At 39.4% G+C, this 17,679-nt stretch overlaps 1 protein-coding gene and 1 long non-coding RNA gene across 6 annotated transcripts in view; both read left to right on the forward strand.

Annotated features, from left to right (window-relative positions):
• LOC134795287 (tyrosine-protein phosphatase Lar) overlaps window positions 1–17,679 on the forward strand; it is a 646,064-nt gene that overhangs the window by 443,290 nt on the left and 185,095 nt on the right. The gene's annotated exons all lie outside the window — the stretch shown is intronic.
• On the forward strand, window positions 5,054–5,885 carry LOC134795334 (uncharacterized). Its single transcript, XR_010144803.1, has 2 exons — window positions 5,054–5,272; window positions 5,695–5,885. It is a non-coding gene; the product is annotated as an uncharacterized LOC134795334 (long non-coding RNA).

The raw sequence follows: 17,679 nt of genomic DNA on the forward strand, positions 1-17,679 counted from the left end.
CTCCCTTCCGACATGTCGGAAGCCGGTATTACTCGAAGGTCATGATGTAAATTTATGTTACTGAAAAATTGGGACGTGATGTCCAATCGGACTGTAGTTTTATACTTCATTTCACATAACATGAATAGACTCTAGATCTAAAACATCACATAATAAGAGATTCTAAACCTTTTCTGGGAAGTTAAACAACTTCGATTTCGATGCAATGGGAACGAATACTAAAGCAAACTGTAGTCAGTGACAGTTGTTGACCTCTGCCTCTAGTGTTTCACACGGACACTTTATTTTTGTATACTACAATTTGAATATTGTATTTTTTACAAATTACGGTCGCTAAAATAATTGGTAGATAAATTGGGTGGAAATATTTTTTTCTTCGATATTTTATATGGATTTAGGTTTGGAACGTATTAAAGAGAAATGTTACTTATTGAATGACATCCTATAGCTTGTTCTATCAGCAGGTTTATAAAAAAAAAACGTTTTTCCTTTTGTCTAATCCTATCCGAAATGGAGTAAAGTATGTGACATATAAAAATAAAAAACAGAGCTTACTTTGTCACGTCTATGTTTCACGGTTATTCCGACTTCTAAAAATATTACTCTATGGCCACTACAAAAGCAGCTCGCGCAGACGCCGGGCTCATTTCATTTTAATTTCCCTCCGCTCAGCCAAATGAAAGGTAAACTAATCCGGAGAATGGGGCAACCCGGACACTTCGTTAATAAGCTGACACTTTTCATAACGGAATATTCCGGTATTGTCTCTTAATATAGTCTGCGAATTACTATGAGAGTTTTATGGATAGTTCGTCTTTCAGAAAATTGTTAAAAAAATTCAAGTAGGAGTTCTTACCTGGTATAACTTTTACGCCGGTGTAAAAGCTTGGTCACGAATGTAGAACGAATTATCATTTGATGTTCACGAGTTAAAAGCAAAACATAGTAAAGAAATGAGACTAGATTAAGATGGTAGTTGCTTTCTTAAAAACTTAGCGGAAAAGCTCTTAGATGGGAGGGACAGTGACAGATCGATTTATAACCTAATGTACTATCTTTTAACTGTGAACTAAAACACGTAGACCTTAGTGCTAAAAATTACAATCGACCAACAGTCAAGAGTGTCAATGTCAGAATTCGTGTAAAAAAAATCAAATGAAATGACATTTGATACTTGAATCGAGTGTTAAAACCGCTATAGGGTAATTAGTCAATAACTGGCCACCTGATAGTAATTGACCACCCTGCACTAAAAATGAATTCTATTCACCTATAAACATAATTAATTTTAGAATAAGGTGGCTAGTTATTGAAGGGCGGCCGATTATTGAAATATAATACTCAAATTCATTCTGTTTATAGTTGAATAGAATTCCTTTTTAGTTTAGGGTGGCCAGTTATTAGCCGGTGGCCAGTAATTGACGATTTACCCTATAATAAATAATCAATTACTGGCCACTGCCTAATAACTGGTCACTTTGAATGGATATTTGCATAAAAAACGCCCATAAGTAAAGAATATGTTTTACGTAAATGTCTTGACACTTCGCCGAGCCTCCAGACAGAAGATTTGTTATTCAGCCGGCGCGGCCGCCCTTATTGCTCAAATTAAAAGCTGACGAAGTTCGAAGGCGATTGATTGTTTTCAGTTTAATTAGAAACTTTCAGGCTTCCCACCTTCCCCTGTCTATCGGATTTCCAACGGTTATCTTAACACTGTTTCTGTTAAATTTGGGTCGAACAACGTTTTTCTTGTTACGATCTGGGTCACTCTTTAAAGTTTGAATCATAAAGCTGGCAGATAGTCATTACTTTTTGTGTTATTTTGTATGGGATTTTGAGTTTCCAAAACGTCCCCCGCTTGGCGTGCTGTTCAAAATAACATACAAAATGAGTTTTAATGATATTTACACTAGGGGTTCAGGTAGGTTCGGGTAGGGATTCTAAAGTAGAATCCTGAGCGTAATGAGGTATTCAAGTGTTAACGCCCAAGACGAAATAATTTTGATACCGTGTGACACATACTGCTTTTCACATCAACTATGAGGAAAATAAAAAAATCTTAGTGTTGACACAAATTATTACTTATGTTTCAAAATATTATTCAAGCTAAAAAAAGAATGCAAAAAATAACAAAAACAGTGTCCTAGAACAGAAAAAGGGAGGAAAAGTGCCACTTTGATCCCTCCTAGCGGGGAAGAAAAATGTCTGTGAAGTTGGCATATCAAAGTCTAGCAGATCACGTTTTTATTGGAGTTCTATTAGCATGCACCATAGTTCTAGAGTTCCTGATACTTTTTAGCAATAGTTCTGGCGTTTTTACCGTGAAAACCAATACTATGGAATTTCACAAAATGATATGCTAAGTTCACACACTAGCATATCATTATGTTACAAATGGGATAAAAAAAATATGCTCGCCTCGACACATGGTAACAAAGAGTTCCTGACACAAAAAAGGCATCTTTGAGAACATTTACTAAAATTTTTAACTAGATTTTAAATTATATGATATGCTAAGTTCACACGTGCTATGCTGATGTCATTTAACAACGCACAGACATATATTTGGTTCCAAACGAAAGCTCTAGCTCTATTGTTTACAGAACTTAGGAGTTCTCGGTTCTAAATCGAGCAAGGAAGTCATAAAAATGTAACTTTCATAAACTTAAAATTAAAAAAAATACACGCGTAAATATGTATAAAAATATATTTTTAAAAGTTCTAAGCGTGTTTTGAGTCTAAAATGATAGCTGTGCGTTCTATGTATACAGAACTAGGGAATGCCTGGCCCTGGCGTGACGTATAAAGTGTAGAAAACCATTATCTTTGAATTTTTCTTATTTTTCAATATATAGACAAATTATAGGTGTGATATGCTGAAACATTTTCAGGAGTTTTAGGCTTGAATTTGGTCTTGTATGATAGCTGTGTGTTCGTAGTACTTATATAAAACAGCGGAGTTCTAAGCATTGGTTCACATTGAAAGAATAATAAAAATTAAGTTTTAAATTTCGATTTATTCAATTTACAGGTGTGCTATGCTGAAACGTTTTCAGGAGTTTTAGGCTTGAATTTGGTCTTGTATGATAGCTGTGTGTTCGTAGTATATAAAACAGCGGAGTTCCGGGCATTGGTTCACTTTGAAAGAAAAATAAAAATTAAGATTGAAATTTCGGTTTAGTCTACATAGAGGTGTGCTATGCTGAAACATTTTCAGGAGTTTTAGGCTTGAATTTGGTCTTGTATGATAGCTGTGTGTTCGTAGTATATAAAACAGCGGAGTTCTAAGCATTGGTTCACATTGAAAAAGCCCTTTTCCGAATAGGTGATGTGAAAAATATTTTTAATCATCGAACCTGCTCACAAAAATTTACGAGAATCGGTTGAGTATTGCGACCTGTAGAGGAAAGCATTTTTGCCCAAGCTAAAACAGAGACCTTCGTCAATGAAATAAATGTCAATAAGTATCACGCCATGTTAGGGATCTATATGCATATAAAAATATGTTTCATTAGAAAAAATAATCTCCGGAAGGTCTCGTCGTTAGCTAACACATTTTTTTTGTACAGAATCCTTTATATTTTCACGTTTTTTGACTCTAAAATGTCTATCGACCCGTTTGGGCCCGAGCCCGTCCGGGCCCGGTGACATTTTTGTTTACAGAAACGTCACTTTTGCCACTGACATATCTAATCCATATCGTATCTAGCCGTAATATTTGACGTGTCTTATAGTTCGAATCGGGCCGTATTTGTGTTACAAATTGACTTCACTGCCGCCGGATACCCCGGAAACTTAGTGAGGGTGTGAAATTCGCTCAAACGCACCCGGGGCGTCGGGTGTAAAAACGCGTTTTAACAAAACATCAAAGAGATTCCGCCTGTTCCTGGCTGTCACGCGCAGCGTGTGAACTCGGCTTTACATCTGACGCGTGCAGATTTTATTTCACTTTAGTAATTTGTTAATGTCGTGTGATGGATTTTAGGAGAGTTGCCATGGTGATGTGTCCTGCTACTGATATAAAGTATGACTTATATGCAAAACGAGGTTTGGGACGATATGGACAATTTGCTTGTGTTAACGACCAGTATACGCAAAGGAACTTTGATAGCGCCATTGGTAAGTTCATTTTATATTTCGATCTAATGATAAAAACATGTCTCTGCTCGTTGTGGCTGCCCTTTAAACTAGAAAAAAAACATTCTTCTTCCTCGCGTTATCCCGGCCTCGCCTTTGCCACGGCTCATGGGAGCCTGGGGTCCGCTTGGCAACTAATCCCAAGAATTGGCGTAGGCACTAGTTTTTACGAAAGCAACTGCCATCTGACCTTCCAACCCAGAGGGTAAACTAGGCCTTATTAGTATTAGTCCATCTTCCTCACAATGTTTTCCTTCGCCGAAAAGCGACTGGTACATATCAAATGATACTTCGTACATAAGTTCCAAAAAACTCATTGGTACGAGCCGGGGTTTGAACCCGCAACCTCCAGATTGAAAGTCGCACGCTCTTACCGCTAGGCCGCCAGCGCTCTCCACTAGAAAAAAATCATTAATATAAAGTAAAGAAAAGATTTCCAATTCTATTTTATGCTATTACCTCAGCACCTCTAGCACATCTTGCATCCGCGACTTAGACCGCGACTCGAGTCGACATTCCCGCGGCTGTCAAATCTGTCGATTTCCGTATAGTAGCACAACTTGTACCCGCGACTGCAACAGCCGCGTAGAGAACTCAAAGTCGCGGCGCGACTCATCAGTGTTCCCCAATGGAATCAAAGTCTAAACATAAATGCTATTTACATGTGACAACACTGAATCGGAAACAGGGTTGCGCTATTTCATTCGTTCTTTGGTGGTAAAAAATCTAGTTTATTGTCGATGGTTAAGTTTTTCCTGTCAAAGTCAAGGAACTTTCAAATTTTGTCAACATTTAATTACGAGAAAAAATATGAAAAAATGTAAGTAATAGAGCCTTATATACTAAATTTTGATAATATTCCTTAAAATATATAATATATAGTTTATTAATTTCTGTTTAATAAACATTTTAAATAAAATATTTTTGTAAATAACTATAATTAATGGAATTGCTATTATTGGTTTGGTTCTCATATTCCTGTTGTAAATTGTGTTTTTTTTTTTCAGAATAAGTCCAGCATTATCCTAGACACGATTGATATCCCAGCACCCAAAGGAAAATATTGTTAACAGGAATGTGCCAACGGGACCCGAAGTGGAGAGTCAGGAAAAGAAACACACTAGGCAAGCTTGTAGGTTTCAAACGCGGAGCTGTCCGTTTCTAAAGTCACTAAGATGTGAGAAGCGCTTTAGCTTTAAGAACACCACCGAGGAAGTGAACTATTATAATAACCATAATGGTTATGGCGTACCTATCTATAGTTCATTTTTTTTTAGCATTAGAAATAAGGTAAACAATCTTGATGTGTCTTTTAATTGAAAAACACATTTTAAAAATAAGTTACAGCAAATATGTAACAATTATGAATCTAATACGATCATTTATATTTTTCTGCTTTCATAAGCAAATATTGTGCCAATAATGGATGGCATGTGTGTGTACTGTGTAACTGTTTATGATTTGACAAATTGATATGAAAAGCTTATTTCATAGTCCTCGATGAAGTCACGACCATATTTTATTTTTTTGTTTACAAACCAATTTTCTTTCCAGGGTGATATTTAATTGTCCTACGCCGCATGTCGAATAAAAAGGAAGAGAGAAAATACTTTTCAAGGGTAATAAAGAAGATTCTTACAATTTCTCTATTGTGGTTCTAGATGTTAATAATATATTAGGTTTAATAATAAGAAGTCGAATATTGCAAGAATATATAAGGCAAAGCAATATACTATTAATTTAAATATTGCTTTTTTTTTCACTCCTGTATTTTTTACCTGAAATTAAACAAACATAAAGTAGGTAGGTACCTACAACTCCTAGAAGCCATGATTAGCTCCCCAAGGCCCACTTCATACCTAATGCTGACAGCAACGTATCATAGCATGATTGTATCAGGCCCTGTCAAAGATGAAGTGAAACATCTAGAACGCGGGTATGATCTAGAGGAGTTTCAATATGGTAGACCATATTATAACCGTACCTATGCTACGCAGACTATGACATGAGCGTAACGACTCCTTCAAAATATTGTTGGTCGGGTCGGTCCAGTCACGTCACGGTATGGTGTTGGCAGGGGACGGAATGGTTTAGTGGGTGATGACTGATAATATTTCATACAAAGCATGATTTTGAGCTGGATGTAAGGGAGAACAAATATCACCTCAGTGCTCCCACCAACCTCACCTGCTCGTGGTGCATCCTGCCAGACAACAGACGAGGCTCTGGACCGACTGATGGCGGTATAACCATTTGTAAACAAGCGTAGCAAAATCCAACAGACCAGTGTCGGGCAGCAGTGACACTGGTGCGATATGTTACGCTCTGCGATCGCCAACCCGCCTGCCCAGCGTGGCGATTATGGGCAAAGCCTCCATGGAAGCACACCAAAGACCACGGCCCCCAGTTCCCGGTTGCCCTGTCGTCCGGGACCATGGCGGCGGTCTCGGTAACGGTAGGGTAGGGGGTGCGAAGAATCGCCGGGTGACGGAAGGCCGCCACAAACAACTGACCTTGGCGACGTACAACGGACGCACGCTACGGCTGGATGAGCACCTGACACAACTCGAAGAAGAACTCGGAAGGATAAGGTGGCACATTCTGGGACTATGCGAAGTCCGAAGACAGGGGGAGGACACAGTAACCCTCGAATCGGGCCACCTTATGTACTTTCGAGAGGGAGACCAGCTATCCCAAGGTGGCGTAGGGTTCCTGGTAAACAAAGCCCTCTGTGACAACGTCGTAGAAATGTCGAGTGTGTCGAGCAGGGTTGCGTACCTCGTAATTAAGCTCAATGAGAGATACAGCCTCAAGGTGGTACAGGTTTACGCACCGACCTCGACACACACGGACGAAGAAGTGGAAGATATGTACGATGACATATCGAAGGCCCTACATCGCACCACCAAGGCCCACTTCAACGTTGTCATGGGTGATTTCAACGCTAAAGTGGGAGTACAGAATTGCAGCGAGTCGGTAGTAGGATCCCATGGTTTTGGTAGCCGGAATCATAGGGGGCAAATGCTTGTCAACTTCCTTGAGAGAGAGGGGCTTTTCTTGATGAATTCGTTCTTCAAGAAAAAGCCCCAAAGGAAGTGGACATGGCGGAGCCCTGATACTATGACAAAAAACGAGATCGACTTCATTATAACCGACAAAAAGCATATATTCAGAGACGTCTCAGTGATCAACAGGTTCAACACCGGTAGTGATCACCGACTTGTTAGAGGCTCCCTGAATATCAACTATAAGCTCGAACGTGTCCGTTTGATGAAGTCCAGGCTCCGACCTAGCCTGCTCCAAACCATGGTAGGATCTGAAGCATTCCAGTCGAACCTGGAGAACCGATTCGCTGCCGTGGAAACCACAAATGCCGTTGACATAAACCAGACCCTCAAGAATGTGGTTGGAATCCTCAGGGATGAAGGTACGAGATTTTGCGAAGTGCAGCGTAAAGCCGGGAGGTCGAAGCTTTCGGAGGAAACCCTCAGGCTCATGAAGGTACGACGGGAAGACCCACCTGCCACTTCGTCAGAGCGACGGGCTCTAAACAAGAGGATTGGCAAACTAGTACGACGTGACCTCCGGTGCGCCAATACACGCTTCATTGAGCAAGCGATTGAGCAGAATCGGGGGTCAAAAGTTTTTGTCCAGTCCCTTGGAAGAAGCCACCTGACGAAGCTGACCACAACTGGTGGGGCTGTTGTATCGTCCCGGTCGGGGATTCTCTCTGAAATCGAATCCTTCTATGGCCAGCTATACGCTTCGCATGCATCTCAACCAGATCCCGAAAATGAGGATTCTAGAGCCACATTGATCCGCCACTTTACCGAAGACTTGCCAGAAATCAGCACTGACGAAATCGAGATGGCCCTCAGACAGCTAAAAAATGGAAGAGCCCCCGGCGAGGACGGCGTTACAACTGAGCTTCTGAAAGCGGGAGGCAAACCTGCACTGAAGGAGCTCCAGAACATCTTTAACGCCGTTCTCTTCGATGGGAGAACTCCAGAGGTGTGGAGTAGGAGTGTTGTCGTGCTGTTCTTCAAAAAGGGAAATAAGGCCCTATTGAAGAACTACCGACCCATTTCGCTCCTAAGCCACATCTACAAGCTGTTTTCGAGGGTCATCACGAACCGCCTAGCACGAAGACTCGACGAATTTCAGCCACCGGAGCAGGCCGGATTTCGAGGAGGATACGGCACCATAGACCACATCTTCACAGTGCGGCAGATTATACAGAAGACTGAAGAGTATAATCGGCCCCTGTGCTTAGCATTTGTGGACTATGAGAAAGCCTTTGACTCCATTGAAGTTTGGGCTGTTCTGGATTCCCTGCAGCGATGCCAAGTCGACTGGCGATATATCCAAGTGTTGAGATGTCTGTACAACGCAGCTACCATGGCCGTCCAAGTCCAAAACCAGCAGACTAAGGCTATCCCCATGCATCGTGGTGTGAGACAAGGGGATGTGATTTCCCCCAAATTGTTCACAAATGCATTGGAGGATATGTTTAAAACGCTCGACTGGAAGGAACATGGTATTAACATTAATGGCGAATACATCTCACACTTGCGATTTGCGGACGACATCGTCATCATGGCTGAGACGTTGCAGGATTTAGAGCATATGCTGACCGGTCTAGCTGATTCTTCTCAACGCATAGGTCTCCGGATGAATTTGGACAAAACGAAAGTTATGTTCAACGAACGTGTTGCTCCGGGACCTATTGCAGTACAAGGGGCTGTTCTCGAGGTTGTTCAGGAATACGTCTACCTCGGGCAAATACTGCAGTTAGGAAAGAACAACTTCGAGAAAGAGTCGAATAGAAGGATACAGCTGGGCTGGGCAGCATATGGGAAGCTGCGTCGAGTCTTCACGTCATCAATCCCACAAAGTCTGAAGACAAAAGTCTTCAATCAGTGCGTCCTACCCGTGATGACATACGGAGCCGAAACGTGGACACTCACGGTAGGACTGGTCCATAAATTCAAAGTCGCTCAGCGAGCTATGGAAAGGGCTATGCTCGGAGTCTCTCTGAGGGATCGTATTCGAAATGAAGTCATCCGTCAGAGAACTAAAGTCGTCGACATAGCCCACCGGATTAGCAAGCTGAAGTGGCAGTGGGCCGGTCATATTAGCCGTAGAACCGATAACCGTTGGGGTAGGCGAGTTCTGGAGTGGAGACCGCGCATCGGCAAACGTAGCGTAGGACGCCCTCAGACTAGATGGAGCGATGACCTTCGCAAGGCGGCTGGCAAGAGCTGGATCAGAGTTGGCGCAAATCGTGCTCAATGGCGTGCAATAGGAGAGGCCTATGTCCAGCAGTGGACGAGAGTAGGCTGTTGATGATGATGATGATGTTGATGATGATGATTTTGAGCCGGACATGATCCTGTTACAGCCACGTATTACATCATTCTGTTACAGTACGATGCAGCGGGCACAGGCCACATGTAGGTATGTTTTGTTGAAGTCGAGGAAGGTTCCAAACGGTACCTGAATAGTAAGAGATTGTTGAAATTAGACATCTAACCTTGATCCTAAATACTACTACTAAGACTATGGCTTACTTAATAAGTTGGATAGTTTGTTTTGAACATTTGTACCTACCCACCTCATCGGCTTCGTTTATTTACAAGCAAGCGGGCTCCGTTGTTAGGTTGATGAAAGTTTTGTGTAAGGAAGTCTTAGGATTACTTTTACAAACTTACGAACCTGAATTGAAATTTAAAAAATCCTAAATATGTACCTATTTACTAGTGTCCGACCGAAGGTTCGGTTTCGGTTTCGGTTTCGGCCAGTTTCGGCCAAAAAATCATGTTTCGGCTGTAGTTTCGGTTTCGGCCAAAAAACGGCCGAACCTTTCGGCCGGGCCGAAACTTACGAAGTGGTACTTCAGACAAAGACCAATAGTTGGGGAATAAGTAGGACAACAATATTAATACTTACATATAAGAATACTGATTCATGTATATGTACAGAAATTAATTGGTTTATTATAAAACACAATTCCAGTAATGAGGGCGCCACTGGACGGTCGACGCAGTCTTAAGAGGCTGTCAATACCTATAACGCGCACACTGTCTAATTGTATCGGAGTGAATGAGATAGCACTGTCGCATGTTACTGGGCCCTGGGCAAGAGAATAATAACAAAGCTCATCATCTTCCTCGCGTAATCCCGGAATTTTTGCCGAGCCGTGGCAATGGGAATGGGAACCTGGGGTCCAATAGACAACTAATCCCAAGAATTGGTGTAGGCACTAGTTGTTACGAAAGCGACTGCCATCAGACTGACCTTCTAACCCAGAGAGTAAACTAGGCCTTATCGGGACTAGTCGGGCTTCCTCACGATGTTTTTCCTTCACCGAAAAGCACATAGTAATCAAATATCAAATTCGATGTCTTTTTCGCTCTTATTCACTCACTTATTCAGTCATTTTCCTATCTACCTCTAATGGCAAATTTTAAGCAAGGCTAAAGGCTACGCTCAACTAGTGCCGCAAAGTTGATTTTCTCAATAGTTAATATTTAGCGAGGCTGAACAGCTGACTATTGATTAAAACGAAGAAAAATCCCTTAAAAATGTTCCCAGTACAGTTTTTCATACGAATACTCGACCTTAGCCTCACTTTTTACCTCAATTTACCATTGGTTTGTGTTAATTATGTTCCACATGTCCTCTACTTCAGCTTATCCTTTGGCCTCGCTGAGCCTTGCTCGGCCTGCGGTCTCGCTTTTTAATACAATGGACATTGGTTGGAGTATGTGCTCAACTACTTATCCTGAAACCTGAAGCACGGCTTTGACTTCGCATGAAAGTTCGCCTCACTGGGGCACTTCGGACTTTTAGGCCCAGGTGAAGATCGGTACCCGGCCTTGCGATATTGTTAACAAAAAATTTCGCGCTCGCTGCGCTCGCGTTTTTGGTTGGTTTTATGGTTGTATCTACATGTTAGCTTGACTGGTGAATGAATAGAGTTAGCCCAATAAAATTCTGCAATGATTTTGATAGCATACGCAGTGCAACTAATGCAAATGTTATTTATACGTCATAATTTCATAGAAGTTTTGACGTTTAAAATAACACTTGCATTGCGTGTGTTATCAAAATCGTTGCAGAATTATCTTGGTCTAACTCAAGTAATCTTCTTACAAAACTGCTTAATTAACATCAATCTCAAGGACATTTGGGTATTTACAGCCCCATAATATGTGTGTAAAAGCGGTTTTATGTCATTTTTTCAACGATTTTAAGAAGTCTAGAAAAGTTTCGGTTTCGGTTTCGGTTTCGGCCGAAACTAGAGCCAAAGCCGAACATTCGGTTTCGGTTTCGGTTTCGGCCAAAAAACATGTTTCGGTCGGACACTACTATTTACTTAATTGAGTACCTACAAGCTAGCTGTTTGAAATTAAAGTTGTAAACATGATGGGTGTGTTGTGGTACTTGTAGGTATCACCGTGCATAATCGATATAAGAGTGCGTAAAGCGCATTTAGTGATTATTCCATACTTCCTTATCCCTTAGGGCAATAAGTAATTATACAAATTATATTATTACATAATATATGAAACTTGTTTTTAAGTTATAATTATCATGAGTTCAGTTAAAAAAGTACAAGCAAACCACCCGCGAGAGCGAGTCGCGTTATAAAGTCGCGTAGACTTCAACTCGCGGATTGACATAAAGCCGAGAGAATATTTTGTCTCAAAATAGGCAGTTGTGCTACGGATTTTAGTTCAAAGTCGCGATCGTTGTCATTTTCTGACAGTGACACCTGATCGCGAGATTGTCGCGGCTCTCGCGCGTGAGTTGTGCTGCCAACACGCGACAAGCCGCCAAGTCGCGCCGATCTGTCTCTTCTCGCGCCTGTCGCGGCCAGTTGTGCTAGAGGTGCAGAACTCATCTCATTGAAACTCTTTTCTTAATTAAAAGCTTGAACTCCCTGAATTTACACTTTTAATTAAAACAATGATCGGTGACCGTCTGTAAATGAGTTAGTTAACTATTTCTCATTGTTATCTTATCCCGTTAGCCATGAGACAACACTAGCATAGTTTGTTAGACAATTGTTGTAGCGTATTCTACTAAAATAGTTTGTTAGAACATCTCATATGAAAGGTTACATATCTATCAGAAAAATACACGTTTGATGAAATTCAATGCCATAAAACCGTAGTTTAAACCACAGACTTGAACAGGACATTGCTTTCGGTCCGCCAGTACTCGTAAGCAAGCATAATATTCATAATATTCATAATTCATAATTCATAATTCTTTATTGCAACCATGGTACAGTATAGATGTCAAATATAATATAATATATGTACAATGTCTCACATGGACCCTGTAAGGCCACAGCATAACTTACTTATAACTATTATAATTTTATTGTATTGTATGTACTTAACAAAATTGTATTGTATGTATTACATTTTCTCAAAATCAGGTTCAGATCTGTAATAAATGTATTAAAATAAATTAATTAATGTACAATAGCATATCATAAAATTAATTTTAGTTATAATTTAGGTAAGTATTTGTAAATGTCATTGTTTTAATTATAATAAATTATTTAGAAGGTGTCTGTAACATTATCATCGAAGAAGTCCTTTAGGTCGTAATAACATTTATTTATTAGAAAGTCTTTCAACATTTTATTAAATTTTTTGTAATTTGTTTGAGCTTTGATGTCGTTTTTAAGGTGATTATATATTTTAACTGCCATGACGTTTGGACTTGTACTATGAAGTTTTAGTTTAGAGGTTGACGGCAATGCTAAATCATGCTTAAACCTTGTTTCGAAGCGTCGGGGCTGGTCTACTAACTTTGTAAATAGGTCCGAATGTTTTCTTACGAATTTACAAATTTCGAAAATATACATCGAAGTTAGGGTAAGAATTTCGTAGTTGATGAAGTATGGTCTACAGCTCTCTGGGATCCTAATATTCGCGAGGATGCGTATGCACTCGGTCGAATGCTGATAGCGACCCTGCGGCACCCCATCTAAGGCGGAGTCGGCACTCGTTGGTGGTTTTAGAATTTAGACGGCAGTCCGTCATCCCCCCTGGTTCCCCCGGACCAGGTGGCATGAGTAAACGCATTTCCCCGACGTCTTCTTCTTCCTCGCGTTATCCCGGCATTTTGCCACGGCTCATGGGAGCCTGGGGTCCGCTTGACAACTATTAATCCCATGATTTGACGTAGGCACTAGTTTTTACAAAGGCGACTGTCATCTGATCTTCCAACCCAGAGGTGAAACTAGGCCTTATTGGGATTAGTCCGGTTTCCTCACGATGTTTTCCTTCACCGAAAAGCGACTGGTAAATATCAAATGATATTTCGTACATAAGTTCCGAAAAACTCATTGGTACGAGCCGGGGTTTGAACCCGCGACCTCCGGATTACAAGTCGCACGCTCTTACCGCAAGGCCACCAGCGCTTTGTACGACGAAATGCTTTTGTACGACCAGGGCCGTGTTGCATAATAAACTACAACTAATATTACAAGCGGAACTCCTTTTCGAATAAGTGAAATATGAAAAGGAGTTCCGCTTGTAATATTAGTTGTAGTTTATTATGCAACACGGCCCAGACTTACATTATCATTTCTAAATAAAAACGTTATAGTACCTCTGGACACACCACACAGCGTCGAACCAGAAGCCGATTTTTGAATTTTGAGCGCTCGTTTTCGTGTGGCTCCCTTCAATACTATCTCCACTATTAAGCATTTAAATCCTACTAATAAAATTGAAAACGAGTGGTCAATACCACTAGATTCCCAATTTCTAACGCTCGTATTTCAATAATTAGCATTTGAAAAACGCCACCGATTTTCTAGTGACGAAATCCGAAATCCGAAATCCGATCCGAAACCGCAATTCAAAAATCGCGCCACAGATCGCCCTTCAAATAATAAAACGGTTCCGCAATAGACGCTGGAACATTTTATTTGAACGTCCAATCGAGGCAAATCGCGTGGCGTATAATTTTAAAACAAAAGAAAACCGTCATTCTTTTCAATTCGTAATCCCTTCTACCGCTCCTTTCATTCCATGTTCCAAAATGGCGCCTCAAAAGTCTTAGATAAATTGTTTCAGACTCTCACTCTATTCTCCGTTGACAATCCCTTGACGTGTTTAATGTCCTAATTTAAATTGCTTTTATCTGGAAAACGGTCGTTTCGTATTACGAAAATGGCTGGCCCGAAATCCTATTTTTCACTCGCAAACGCCGATATAACTGCCTTCTGCCCTCCCTAATTGTTTGAGAGTTAATAAAGATGCTGATTTCTTTTTAACGCTATTATAAACGTCGGTGTAGCTATTGCCATGAATAAGGACAAGCTGTTGAATATTCGGATTCTAATAAAATAAAAGCGTATGGGTGACAATATTTTTTTTTAATTGCTGATAATTCTCTCGCTATCTACCTATTTTTTTCACTATCATACATTGACAAATAGGTAATAATTATATATAAGTATATGGATAGATAATTCCAATTTAAACTATCGTGAGAGATAATAATTTTTCGGTTTCACTTACGTGATTTTACGGCCCGATTCGAACTTTAAGGTATCTTAACGTTCGAATCGTGCCGAGTGACGTATGTCAGTTAATAGATCTAGAAACGATAATAATATGGATTAGATATGTCAGTGTCAAATAAAAAAAAAAACATTTATTTCGGACCATAGAATCCATATCGTAACTAAATTACATTAAATTTAAAATAATAAAATAAAATTAAATTAAAAATTAAAACTTATAACATTGTCAAGATTACAATTCAAATAAATTAAATTGAATTAAATTGCAATAAATTACAACCACATAAAATTTAAAAATTTATACAAATAAAAATATTACAATAAAACTAAATATATTAAATTAAATTAAATTTATTATTGAGGCTAACGTGCATGGAGGACCAGTGTTTCAGAAGGCCGCTAAGAAGGGCGCAAATGTGTCGCTTCTTCAAACAAAAACGTCACTTTTGACACTGACACATCTAAACCATATCGTTACTAGATCTATTAATTGACGTATCTTAAAGTTCTAATCGGGCAGTTAGTCTCTCGCGCGACATGTTTTGGAGAGCCTACCCCCGAAACCGTAAAATTAACTTAATGGATGGCTAATTGTTTATAGGAAAACACAAACTGTGTAAATTAATTACACAGTTTGTGTTTTCCTATAAACTAGCCACCATGCATCATTACCACGTCAACAGGTGTCAAATTAGGCAATACATAGATGCTTCTACACTATAATATTATTACGAATTCTTTGGTAACTCAAAGGAGCATCCTAGTGAGAGTTCCAAGTAACTTTGGGTCCTTAATAACATAAACGTCGCGCTTACTCAATAGCTCGAAACTTTGGCGAACACTCGCAGAATGCAAGACATTTTCTAAGAAAATATAAATTTTCCCTCCCTCTCCGACATAACAGCGAATGAAAGAGAAGGCACGCGTCAATCGAGACTATTCAATGAAATGAAATAAAACAAATGCACTCTGACGTCAAATTCAATTGTATATTTGCTCTCGAGTTTCGCATTCAATATTTTCCGAAAGCGAATATTGGATAGAGTCGGAAAATTAAATTTTAAAGTATGAATGTTCTGAAGAATATAACGGTTATATTTAAATCTAATTTTAAACTGATTCTGTTATGCGATAAATAAAAATGGAATCCAGTTTGACAGATTCAGTTAAACGCTTTTGCATACTTACACTCTTTATATGGTAAAAAGAGTAAATAAAATTGTAAAATATTACACTTTTAACTATGATATGATAATGTAATCATACAACAACGGCCAAGTGCGAGTCGTGCTCACCACCTTCTTATTACGCCTTTTGAAACACAGTCTGCCGACATACAGCTTCGACAATAATCGTCAAAAATATTACGTTTTTGAAATAGAGGAACAAAAATTAAAAATTTTTTAGTACAGATGTAGTGCATCATTATTTTCCATCGTTTTTCACGGAAACGTACGAACGTGTCTTGCTATTTCAGTCAGTCTCGGTACAAAAAGTACTGACGTTGACTGAAGTAGCATGACAAATATGAACGTTTCCGAGAAAATACGATGGAAAACAATTATGCACTTACATTTTCTTTGTGCTGTGGATATGTATTTTAATTTTTATCTCTTTGGGCCCGTTCATTCGTTTCAAATTCGATCGATCGATTTAGTTATTCTATCCCCGTAGAATACTAGGGACATTTTTCTAATCGCTTACCAAGCGCAGGCGAGTTTTAAACGAAGTTTTAAATTAGACGGACCAGTTTTTGGCTAGACAAATATTCAGTAGGGCCCTTTTTTTACAGAAATAAAACATACGCTCCATATTCTCTATACGCTATGGCGCTATGGGCTATGGGTCAACAATTCTATGTTATAAATAACACGTTTGTGTAATAAAATATGTAATTCTATGTTATAGGTACTATTGCTAACTTAAGGAGCTATCTCTGCAAAATGGGCCTTGAGAGTCTTTCATGAAGAGAGATTTGCATAAATTTGCTAAAACCTGGAAAGTCATTCTTTTAGCGTGAAATACACATAAGTTGAATGAGCGTTTCTTTTATTTTTTGCCATTTTTATTTATTGTGACCATTTTTGCCACTTTTGTGTTATTTCTACTCAGAATCACGAGCTCTTTCGATCCGAATGGGATAAAAAATGTCGCAGAGTTTTTTTCCTATTGTGTTACCATTTCCCCATACACTTTGTATGGCGGTAACAAAAAGGAAAGTTTGAAAAATGTATGGAAATTTTAGGACACTTTTTTTCTCCTATACGGATGAGAAGGGCTCGCGATCCTGACTAGAACTAACACAAAAGTGGCAAAAAAGGTCACAATATATAAAATGGCAAAAAATTAAAGAAACGCTCGAATAAGAGGCTGCGATAGAAAATTGTCTATTGTTTTGCACAGGAACTCTGTCCTGTCAGTCATCTGGTTATTCTACATATTCTTATATATATTTAGCTCTCCGATACAATAAACTGGCATTATTTAAGTTTCGATTGGAGTTTCTAGCGACGAATGTCATAGCTAGGCCCCCAGGTCTACATAAGATAAGATAAGAGATAATAATATTTCCTTTTTTGTAAGGTTCGCGCGCAAATCGGACTTATCGCGTACTCTCGGCAAAGACATATGTAACTTCGTATAAGATGAATAAAGTCTAAGGAAAAAACGTGCCTCGGAAATCAAGTAAAAGTCATTCTCGGATAGATGGCGCACACATCTTTGGCCTAATGCTCGGCTAGATGGCGTGACGACACCGTTTCATTTTTAACAATTTTAACACATAGATATCAGTGAATGAACATGGGTCAAAACGATATAAAAATAATAAAATCATTTATCCATATATATAATTTTTTTTGATAACTTTATACGTTTTCATTTTGAGTTTTGGTCGTGTGTCCATAGATGGCAGTAAATTTACTGTGACTACAAAATTTACTATGACAGGACCCCTCTATACTATCTATTCTCTTTGCTCTCGG

Source organism: Cydia splendana, chromosome 12, assembly GCF_910591565.1.
Source record: "Cydia splendana chromosome 12, ilCydSple1.2, whole genome shotgun sequence".
Lineage (NCBI taxonomy): Eukaryota > Metazoa > Arthropoda > Insecta > Lepidoptera > Tortricidae > Cydia > Cydia splendana.